This window comes from Ambystoma mexicanum, chromosome 7p (genome assembly GCF_040938575.1).
Source record: "Ambystoma mexicanum isolate Mex_15411 chromosome 7p, UKY_AmexF1_1, whole genome shotgun sequence".
Classification (NCBI taxonomy): domain Eukaryota; kingdom Metazoa; phylum Chordata; class Amphibia; order Caudata; family Ambystomatidae; genus Ambystoma; species Ambystoma mexicanum.
The window spans coordinates 604,277,180-604,289,420 of record NC_090939.1 but is presented as its reverse complement, the minus strand read 5'-3'; the positions used below and the strand labels follow the sequence as shown (position 1 = coordinate 604,289,420).

General features: G+C 47.7%; 1 protein-coding gene across 1 annotated transcript in view; it reads left to right on the top strand.

Moving 5' to 3' along the window:
* TUBGCP5 (tubulin gamma complex component 5) overlaps positions 1–12,241 on the top strand; it is a 1,250,274-nt gene that overhangs the window by 910,098 nt on the left and 327,935 nt on the right. The window lies entirely within an intron of this gene.

The window sequence follows — 12,241 nt, the reverse complement described above, 5'->3', positions numbered from 1 at the left end:
CATGAATATAAACTGCTTGTCTCCTATCTGCGCCCCTACCAATGGTTCCTCTGCTGCATTGTAGGTGGTGGATAGAACTGGACACGCAAGTGTTCTCTGTGGGCTGTCCTATGCGGGGTATCTCATCGCCCCTCCCTCATTAAAGACACTCCCTGAAACCACTGACATGCCGCTATAAGGTGCTGGTGCGGGGGCCCCGTTTGCTGTTGTCGCGAAAGGGTTACCTGGCGTGTATTGCATACTGTCATTGTTTTGGGGGTGGTTCTGTGTCCTATACTGGTGTCCCTGTTGCTGGCCCGTGGTACCCTGGCCGGGGTTTCTTAGTTGCTGCTGTCCCATTGGGAGACCATATGGGCTCCCTGGGTGTGGATGGCCATAATTCTCCTCCTCCTGGAACCCATTGTTTTGTCTACTTCTGCACTCCCTGGAGTAATGCCCCCATCGTCCACAGTTCCAGCAACTCCCCTGGGGGCCCCTGGGACCCTGCCATCCATTTCCTCCCATTCCCCCATACCCCTGTCTGCCTCCTATCCGGCCCCTGTACCCACCTCGTCCCCCTCGAGGGGTCCACTCTTGCCACTGCGGACTTCCACCTTGCTCCTGCTCAGTCCACTGCCGCTGTGCTGTTCCCGCCCAATTAGTTGCCACCCTTCCTTGGAGTGCTATCAGCCCCTCCTCCTCATCATCTCCCTCCCTACTGTGTGGGAGCGCGGCTACTGCTGCTGCAACCTTCACTAACTTTGGCTGTACTAACTTCGCCTCGTCTGCCAATCTTTTCTGCGCCACCTCCTTCTCCCTCTCCTTGATTCGTTTACAATGGTGTACTATTATGCTCTGAATTTCTGGCCATCCCTTTGCTTCAATACCTGCTATCTTGTCAAGCGCCTTCTGCACTTCCTTTGGGAGCCCTCTCTTTATAATAAAATAAAATAAAGATGTCGATTGATACCAGGGCGTGCCCGTTTCTGCTCTCCACATCTCTTGGACCCGAAAAATGTAATCCATAGCCTCTTCCCCGTCATTCATTGTACACTGCATCACTGACTGTAAGTCCGGTGTATCTGGGAATGTGTCGCGTAAGGCATCCCACACCCTAGCACGCACTGTGTTAAAGGAGGCCCCATCATGGCGGTCACAGTCTAGCGTTACTCCCGGGAAACCGGCCTTAACCCATACCCTTTCAGCCTGATCGCCCACTGCTGATACGAGTAGACTTTTTACATCTCCTATGGCTAGGGGTACCCCAGCAGTATGTTTCTCAAAGGCATATATCCACTTACTTGCCCCTCCTGACAACGGGGGCAATAGCTTTAATAAATTGGCTTTGTCCATCTGTGCCCATGGGATATAGTTAGGCCTCCCTCCTCCCCTGTGTATCAACGGGAGCTGTAGCCTTCCTTTCGTCGTTGCGTCCGGACCCGTTTTGGCTGCTGATGTTCCCAGCGATGCCATTTTTCCCACTCTGTTCCTTAGTCGCCCCGTCCACTCATCATCCAGGGTTCTCATTGAACATGTACCTTCCTCCCCCTCGCTTCCCCCTCCCATCGCCATACTCAATCTGTCGCTTTCTTCTAACTCGTCCCTTATATCACACAGCAATTCCTCTCTAATTCCCCCAAGCCTTTCTTCGTTTACAACATCTCCCTCTCGGGGCCCTACTTCTATTATTCGCGTTGGTTCTTCCTCAATTCTGAACAGAATCTCGCCCTTTTTCCACCCCTCTTCGGGCTTTCTATTTTCACCTGGTGCTTTGGACGTACGCCCTGATCTAGTTGCATCTAGTGCTGTTCGTTCGCATATGTCTTTTATCCTCGAGAGCTCATCCTTTGCTATCGACAGTCTTGATTCTAAATCATCTGTGAGCTTCTCTATATCTACCCTTTGTGTGCCTGCCTGGGCTCGCTCCCTCGTGCTTTCATATGGCGGAGGTGCCGTGGGCCGGTAGGGTGTAGTATCTTTCGGGGGAGGTATGTAAGTGGGGTCACTGTACCCCTCTGCGGGCACAGGCTTCTTTAATATCGGGTACAAACTTATTACCTCTACTGGTGGCGCTACACTTGACCCTTCTTTGACATCTCTTTGTATTAGTAGTGGATTGTCTGTGGTGGACGGGAGATCAGGATTTAATGCTGGTGTTTTGGGCGGTGGTATCTCTTCAAATAACCTCCAAAGATCTAATATTTCCCTCCTATTTTGCAGCTGCTTTCCTTTGTATTTTAGAAAAATGCATGTGCCCACCGTATCCAGAACACTTATCAAATGACCCTCCCTCGGGCCAAATCTGAGGTAACCCCTCCCCCTTTAGCTCGGTCACCCATTGGTCGTGATATTTTTTAATCCGCTCCACGTATCCCGGGAGATTCTTACAAATATGTGATAAGGGTGTTTCAGCCCCCATCTCTGTGCCCTCCTAGTGCTGGTGTGTCTCAGTGTGTTTGCAACTACAATGTAAATGTAGTATCAATGTTATTCTTTATATTTTACTTCACATTCAATGTTGGGTCCCTTTGGGCTCCCTTCCTCCCTGACTGCACAATACAAAACTGGCCGTACACAATGTCTATTCTGTTCTCTTTGGGGGGCACATACAAGAGCAACCCATCCTTTATTTTGACAATGTCAGCCTGGAAATCAAAAAGGTACTCTCACTTCACTATATTGACGTTGTCTTAAAAGGGAAAAAAGTTTTATCCAACCACACTTACCATGACCATTTAACTATTATGCATGTATAACCGCTTTACACATTCACAACATCAAAAATGTCTTCTAGCACATACGAGGTGCACACACCCCTTGGCACCACTCAATTCACCATTCAAGCTGCCCTCCCTTTCCTCCCTAGCCGGCTGTCCCTGTTCGTCTTATTTGAATATCTGGATGCGCATATATATAGATATTAACCTGTTTTCCCCCCCTTTCTAGTAGGACTCTTCTTCTCTTACTGTCTCCCTAAGTTTGTGCTAATCACAGTTCTTTATTCTCCCCCTACCCTTAAAGAAAAGAAAGGAAAAAAGTAATAGCGGTCACTAATGTACTCTGTGTCCCCTTTTGCTGAACACTTTTATTTTATACTCCACTTCTTCATATATTCCCAGTACTAGTCAAGATAGCACTATGCGGCGCCGCCTTCCACCCCCTTTCGGAGCTAGGTTCCCGTCACTTTTATCTCTTATTCACCTCTTGATCCTAATGGCCATATGCAAAGAAAAAGCAAGGAAAATTTAAGATGATCCTTAGAAGATCTGCGTACCCCCCCCCTTCTCGTTATCTGTCTTACACTTCTTTCCCCGCTCCCTTTAGAATCGCTCGCACTCAGTACTCACATGCCCGTCTTGAACCGATAGTCTCCGAAACTGGGTCCGTCCAGGCAGTGTCGCCGTCAGCTCTACAGTCAGCCCCGGCTCCGGCGAGCGGTACTCAAAGGGGATTTTTCAACCGGGATCCCGTACCCCCTCTCTATTGAGTGCGCACTTCTTAGTGTACCGGTCGCCGTTGGCGGGCAGCCTCCCGGAGCCGGCTCACCGTGCATATCCCTGTTCGACCGGAGATTCTCGTGCCAAAAGGGGACGGTTATAAGGAGTTAGGAAGGAATAAAAATCACGCTATCGGGGTCACCACTGAAAGCAAGCGTCCCCAAACAGCACGATCCTCCCCGCAATGAGAGACAATGAAAGACTCTCCCAAAATGGGACTGGCATGGATTCACATGCTAACCCTCCCTCATGACCCTCTGTGACCCTTCTTGGTCATAATGCCACTTTGCGTGCTTACCAGATCTAAAGATGGCTGCCAGAGGAGGGGCTTAGGGAAAGGACTGTCATTGGATGGGGGCCGTATGACCCAGAGGACAGTGATTGGTTTAAAGGAGAAATACAGTTTGTAAGTGAAACTGTTTTTTTTTTTTTGTACTGAGGATTCCCAGCCTGACGACGGGGAATATTCATGAGCATGTGAATCCATGCCAGACCCATGCTGGAGAACAATAGTTACAGGTAAGTAACTTAAACCTTATTGTTTTTCAGTACAATTTCCCATTGTTATTTAATGCATGAGTGAAAATTTTGCAAAAAAAATGTAATGTTCTTTGACCTAGGGGACAGCATTAGGGGTTTATTTAGGGAGTAGACACTTCCTTGTTCAATCTCTACCCAAATCTGCTACTCAGTGTCTTCAGAATACGATTCCATCAAGCTGCGAAATTGATAGGCAATAATATATCTATTGAAATATGCAATTAATAATCCATCCTGGGACCAAGAACGCATTAAGAGGTTTCTGGAAATTCCGGGCCCTTTTTGTGACTAAATGAAACTAAACAATCTCTTGTGTGCCTCATTCCCAGAGTTGGTGGGTAATTTGATAGGTTAAGCTTGTGGACTGTTAGGAAAGATTCTCTTTACTGCACCATTCCTTCCATCTTTATGAAACCCCTAAACTTCTTGCTTTTATTTTTGTGAATCTGACCTGACATTCTATGGTCTATACACTTTTATTAAATGAAAACAGAATGGAAGACAGCCTCTCTATCCCTAGTTCTAAGAGGGGGTTACCTTGCCTCACAGCAATCTAATGAATAAGCCAGGATGTCAACTAAAATTTTTGTCACTGTCGTGTCCAAAAACCTATCTCGGACCCTCACACTAAAAACAGAAAACTATAGTGCAGGGATATTTTTTTCTGTCCTTGTGCTGGTAAATGTTTTAGGTTCACCTTCTCTGTAGCACTCATATAGATGTGAGTCCCAGACTCGCAAGGTATTGTGCGATGGCTTGCTTTTACTTTCCTGCCAAGCTTCTAGCTCTCTCTCTTCAACTCATAGGGTCCCAGACCCTATTGCTTTCGTAGTTTTATATGGGTGTGGGTCCCAGACTCGCACAGTGGTTTCCACCCAGCTTGGTTCACTCTCCTGCCAAGCTATTCTCGGACTTCTACTTGGATGCAGGTCCCAGACTCGTACAGCATTATCCAGATAGCTTGGTTTACTCTCCTGCCAAGCTGTCACTCCCTTTTCTTATATTTTGTTTGCTCTCAGTGTCTGAGACCCTTTCAGTCTCTTAACTTCGTAGTAGTGTGTCCCAATCCTTGGTAGTGTGTGTTCCAATCCTGCAAGACATTAGGGTCCCCGACCCCTCTATTCTGTATTTCACACTTGCTCAGGGTCTCAGACCCTCTGTCTCTTATTTGCTTGTGTCCCAATCTCACACTGCTTTACTAGGGTCTCCTAACCCTCTATTCGGTATTTCACACTTGTCCAGCAGCTTTCTCGGACCTCAGCCCCTCTCGGTTTGCCCGCGTACCTTGCTTCTTGGTGCATGGCTTCCAAACAGCGGACTGCTTCTCCGAGGCTCTGGTGACCTGCAGTCATTGTTCGTTGCTCTGCTGACTTCAGAGTCCTTCATGGAGCTTCTCTTCCTGCAGTTGTCGTGCTCGAGTCCCCAGGACGCCGAGAGGTTTCTTCGGGTAGTATCATCCTGGCCTCCTGGATGGTACTCAGCTTGTCTCCTGCCACTGTGCTCAGCGTCTTGCTTTCCTTCTCCGGATCTGCTGGGGTAGCATTCCCAGCAGCTCCTCGGTTGCCACGGCTTCTCCTCCCTCAGTGTCTCAGCTGAGAGAGATTTAAACTCCTGCACTTCCTGGTAATGTTGCTCAGAGCCAATGGGCTCTCCCGGAAGACTAGATCACTTAGGTTGGTTTAACTGTATCATCTTTATACTCCTAGTCCTCTTCTTTGCCCCAGTACTGGTATTGGTACTTACTTCACAGTAAAGTATTTTAGAGCTACCTAGTAGGGAAGAAGGGGGAGTTGGACCTTGCAGAGCAGAGGGGTGTGAAAGAGAAGGGTTGTACCGCGCTCTCTGGGGTAGGTTGTCCCTAATCCCATAAGGGGCTTCCTGTCTCATGTGATCCACCCCCGCAGGGGGACTATTGTACTGTGGATGCGCCGCCCTGGCCCCATGGGAAAGGTCTCCCCCTACGGGAGAAGGGATGACATCCTCGGATTCGTCACAGTATTTCTGATGCTTGTGAATCTGCTTAGAATTCCATGCTGTGCATATAGTCCGACATCTAGTGGTAATCATGGAGTATAGCATCTTTTTTTTTCGGAGATAGAAAAGGGATGTTGATATGGGCGTGACTGTATCACTAACCCTGATGTGTAGTGTTCCCAAAAACCTTTATGCGTCAGGGTCCCACAGATTGTTTTTTTCTGCCTATCTAGTCGGTCGCACAAATGCGGAGCTAATAAGAGTTAATATTGCTTGATCTACGCTTAAGCGGTTTCTCACTTACTTTCTTGGCGCCTGCTTCGACGGCTACTCAGCAGCTGATCCTGCCTCGCTGACGATCCTTCGACCGATTTCCATGTAGCCTTGGGCCTCCGGCCCAGCCTCACAGTGGGGAGAGTGGGGCCCTGTTATTACTGACTTTCTCTCTAGAATGCCTCGTCTCTGCCCCTCCTTCTTTTTCCTTCAGTCTGGCTGCCGTTTCTCTCTGCTTTGGAGTGAACACCTTTTAAATTCTGCCTGTCTTGCAATAGCAAATTTCCCATGAAAGATACCTATCGCCAGTGCAATCGGTGCCTACCTCGTGACCATGGTTATCAGCGTTGCAAGGCCTGTAAACTTTTTCGGCCCAAAACCTTAAAAGACAAGCACACTAAGCTGTGGCCAGCCTATGCCATGCAGGCCGAGTTTTTTCCCACACCGGCGCCGTCGCCTCGGACGAAGAGTCTGTCGGCAGCCACAGGTCCAATTTGGAGGCCTTTGACTTGACAGTGGAACCCTCACGTTCCTGCGTGCATGTCCCTGGCCCCCGACAAACATGCCACCGGCAATCCGGTTGGGAGATCACACCCCAGCGACAAGGGTAGACATGCAACACCTGCACCTAAGCACACAGCCCCTATGCTTGTCTCGATGGATCTGCCGAGAAAGCCACCAACGCCCACGGGCCCATCGAAAACTTCAGCGGGACCCTTTGAGCCTTGTGATTGAACGCCATCTGCGCACCCCCAATTGCAGCCTGCACACAGTGATAAGACTTCTGTTTCAGCGGGCCCCCATGCTAAATCCTCTGTCCTCGATGCGGTTGCGTCGAATGATTCGCCATAATAAGCCCATTAGTCTAAAACCCTCCCAAAGCTTCGGCTCTGACCATAAAAGGGCCTCCCTTTTACCTGAAGGGTATTCTCCTGCCTTTCCTCCTCTTATCTAGGGCCTTGAAGCAGGACCCTGCTTCAACTGTCCAGCCCATTCCTGCTACTGATATCAGGCTCCTCTGGGTGTACGAGAGAAAAATGTGAGGCATGCATGGATAAAATGGCTCAGTTGATCAACTTTTCAGACCAGTTTGATGATATCCGTAAAACTACATAGGCCTGTTGATTCCTGTCCTATGCCTCAGAAGTCCCCAAGACTCCTTCTACCAGGTGCATATTTTCCATCATTGGATGAACAACCTCCACGAGAACCCCATGTAGATGTGTTTCTGGGTGACCAGGATGACCCCGACCAGGACATCTACTATGTTCCTGACCCAGGCTGCAGCGCTCGGGACCCTGTCTCTCAAGACCCAGACTGGGTCGCTGCTGATGATCAGGGCACGTGGCACTCTACACCTCCCCATGACCCTCACCCTGTGAACATCTTTTTGGACGCTCCTGTTGCTCAACCCAGGGACTCGCCGCCCAGATGCTTTTTAACAACCGTTTTAAGAAAGAGCCTGATCTTTTAAGATCACCACCCAAGAAGCCGTCCCTGATTCGACTTCATAGAGAACATCCTTAAGGGGGAAAAGTCCTGCTCAGCCAGGCTATCCCCTTCTTAAACTGTGTAAAGAAACGGCTGGCCCCCTCTGCTGACACCGTCGCTCACTCGGGCGGTCAACCCTTGAGTAGAAACGATGTTACACCTGGTGCCATCAGACCCTCTGTATATCAGTGGGCATGCCGTCCCGGGTTTCCTAGTCGTCGCAACAACCAGGAAAAGATCAGGATTGCCATTATCCTCGTAGAGTCTCTTCCAGGCAAGGATTGCAAAAAACAGTACGCTCTCGGTAAACGTGTCACCACATCTGCTGCCTTCTGTACATGTATCGCCAACAGCAGCACACTCCTTGCAGGCTATAGTGTCTTGTCTTACAATGGGGACTCGTGCAAGAGGGCTTTCAGAGTGTCCCAGAACCAACCTGCACCCAACCCCTAGTGGTGGTTTTAGAAGGACGACAGGTGATGCAGAATATCCTTAAAAATACCCTGGACTCTGCTGAGACAGTGCGGCACGTACTTGCACAAGTGACTCTTCTAAAACCTGTGCCACTCTTGATTTGAGGTCCGAGACCTAGGCTTCCCTCATCAATAAACCAGTGGAGGATTCTGCCCTTTTCGGTAAGGCGGTTGATGAGGCCCTGGAGACCGTTAAGAAAGAGCATGAGACTTAAAACTCACTTTACCAAATCTCAGCCAAACCCTTTGTCCAGCGAGGGGCATTTAATACCCGCAGTTCCTTTTGCGAACAGTCTTTTTCCCGTTCCTCTCAGGGGCAGTATGGATCAGGAGGAGCCCTTTGGTCTTCCAGTCAGGGTACCTCAGGTGGTTTCCAGTCCCCAAAACATCTTGGATTTCGACAAGGGAAGGAACTCTGCTTCCAGAGGCTCCCCAGCCCCAACCAATAAATGACTCGGCAGTACGGTTCCCTCCCATGTCTCCCCGTTCGGGGGACTTCTAACATCTTTTACTCTTTTACCCACGCATGGGATGGGAACACTTCAGATCAGTGGGTACTATAAGAAAGGCATGGTATCATAATTGCAGACACAGACACAAGATGTACAGGTTTGTTTTGAAAACCTTTATTAAACTTAATTGGGGTTGGAGACTTCCTATCTGACCCTAACTCTATATTGGGAGTAGTCTCGACCATCAAAATAAACCACATAGTCCAAGTCAGTCAGTCAAACCAAAAGAGAAGTCTGTCATAAACCTATACTTGTTACAGTATTGCTCCACACTTCAGAAAACTGCGCCACTCTTGATGATGCTAATAAGGTAAAGTATCTTTAATGTATTTGCCCTTTATGGATAACACATGTTTCGACACACTAGTGTCTTTTTCAAATCTGGGCTGATAACGTAGCTAAGTCAAAAATAAGTATAGCGTTCATGTGGTTGAGTTCACGGAATAGGCATATGTTAACCATTAATAATGTAATCATAAATCATATACAAGTACAAAGCATAATGAATACAAATGAAATAAAATAATCATCACGTAATGAGTTCACAGAAAAGTAGGAGGGGGAAAAAGGGAGGAGGTTGAAGGTAAGTACAAAAAACAAAAACCACATTAGTAGATATTAGAAAAAACAAACATTAAAAATTATATATGACGACAATACCGCCAAAGTATAGGTGATGGGCCTTACCTATATTCCAAGTCTAATTTTTGCAATTAATGGAAACATGAACAGTCACGGGTTGAATCCCCCTGTGGAAAATAGTGCCAAAAAAACCCCGAAATGGGGATCAGTGAAGTTCCATGTAGTTCGAATCCTAATATCTTATATTTAGGTTAGACAAGCAATGATGTCACTCTTGGTTCCATGACTAATAAAGTTGATGGCTAAAAGCCCCGAATTGGGGATCAGTAAAGTTCCATGTAGTTTGAATCCTAGTATCTTATATTTGGGTTAAGCAAGTAATGATATCACTCTTGCTTGCATGACTAATAAAGTTAGAAAACGTTCCAATACAGAATAGTATTATTTGGCGCCTGGCTGTTTGTAATCATAGTTTCATAAAGAGCTTTATGATGACTAATGTTGGGGTTTAGTACGCAGTGTTTCATTTCTGCCTTACGCGTATGTTACAAGAATACTGGTTTCCCAAAGGTAGCGGCAAGGGAAAAGCATGCGAGTGTTCGTGGCGACAGTTTAATGTAGAGATTTTTGATACAGCGCGCCATTTCATTACTGCTTTTCGAATTCGAATTTCATTCGTATGTTTCTAAATTGCTGGTAGCGGCAAGACAACTGACACGCCAGTGCGATCGTGACACCAGTAATCGTACGATCGCGCTCGGATAGTGCAGATAGTTTAGAGCAAGAAGAAATAATGCCTACTTGGGTGCACAGAGTTATACGTTCAAGAGCTTACCTTACACCACGTACACAATCTACTGCCGTCTGTTGAAAACGCTATGCCAATAGGTTAGCGTTTACATATGTTGCCCTAGCAACCCAAGTCCTACAACCATTTCTATTAGGTCCCAAATGGAAGGTCAGGCAAAAAGAACAAGCGCCATGTTAAGGTGTGTTAATAGTACTGTAATGAATAACAGTGATTTTGGAATATGAGGTAGTGGTCCCATGGGTTATGAAAGCAAGCGTCCCCAAACAGCACGATCCTCCCCGCAATGAGAGACAATGAAAGACTCTCCCAAAATGGGAATAAGGCCAAGACAGAGTGCGGGTGAGCGTAAATGGGAGTTTATCAATCAGAATAGGGCATGCAAAGAACTCTGCAAACTCCGAGAGCGCTCTGTCTGACAATAGCAAAGACAGGCGTATATATTTACAAAAAACGTCATCAAAACCTACATACTATAGGGGGCACAAGTTCATTGGGATTGGGTGGCGACGACTAACTATAGGTGCTGCTGCGGCGTGGTTGGTCTTGGCTGGAGGACGTCACTGGTCACCCTCGTGGGTTGGGCTGGGCCTGGCAGGTCGGCTTGAGTTCATCCGGGCGGTGTTGGTGTGCCAAGGCGGCCTGTGGCAGAGATGAATGCCTTTCCTGACTTACTTGCCCTCGGCCATGCACACCGCAGTCATTCAGTCATTTACAGTGTTATTCTCTTTAGTAAATCTTCCAATAGGTTATTTTATAGGTTAATGCAACACAGGAGGAATGCACCTTGTGAGGGGTCTGGAGGTAATACATCGAGGCCTGGTTACCCGTGTCCTGCTGACCGGGGCCATAGGTCGAGGGGCTAAGCTTCGGGGCCTGGGACGGGTGGTACAGGTCTTTCTGTCTTGTTAGAAGTTGTTATGGATGTTCCGCTGTGTGTTGTCAAAGTGTTGGGTGTCCTGATTGCACAGGGCCATAAGTCTAAGACGGTCCGGTGGGTTGTGGGGTTTACGAGGGGGCGCGTGAGTTTAGACAAAGGTTTACTGCTGTGCTGTAAATAATGCAGGTGGCTGGTCGTGGCCTTGGGTGCTGCAGTGGGGCTACAAATCTTTGAAGCGGCTCCAGTCTGGTCGGGGGAGGTGGGATAGCGCAGAGCGGGCCTCTGTTCTCATGTCTTGGCAGCCTTCGCAGGGTGGGAGGGGGAAATGGCCTTGTACGCATTCACAAAGGTATCTCCCTCGTGTGTTGCTGAATGTAGGTAAAGACATCACAAACATTTGAACACTTTCTATAATACTTATTCAAAATCGCTTCAAAACATGCATTTAAACTTTGCTGGATGTGTCTCGATTATACCCAGTCCGAGCACCATATTTGTACATTATATTCTAGCAGCTACAGTATTTTAGTTACATGCATATACATTTGCAGTAAATGAGGTAGTAGTTGGGTCGGTGGATTACATAGAAAACGACCCGCCACTGTACGTGACGGTGGTGGCACATAAGGGGCTTAGACATACACACATAAGTGCATTCTCGCGCATCCTTTACATGAGTTCATAGTATAGTTGCATTCGCTTTCTCGTGTACTCTAGCAGCATTAGCTTAGTTATGGCGCAAAACCATGGGAGGTAGGCTGCCCAGTGATACACGCAACAAACAGATCCCTGGAGCCTTCCTTTATTATTAGCATCCACCTGTAATGGTGTGAGCTCGCCATTGCTTATATCATGGGAGCATGCTCTCTCATTTTAATACATTCTACAGGCGTTTGTAATATAAGAGATTTTGTGGAAGAAAGCATACTTTGCAAGTGGTCTTGACATTACTATATACATATATATTAAGACTGTCTGCCATCAGATGACCATTTTACCGTTCTTTTCATTGTTCAGGCCTGCTGGCCGGGTCATGCTGATAGTGATAGTACACTGCGGGAGGTGAACTGTTACAATGTTAGCGTATTGCGCTAGCTCATGTCCGTCTTGTTCGTGGGAACGTGCTCGCAGCGGATCTGCCAGGGTGCTGCGGCAACAGGGATGAGACTCTCCAAGGGTGGGGGCCGCGCTACAGTGCGCTGAGCTCACACCATCTTTACCAGACAAAAAAA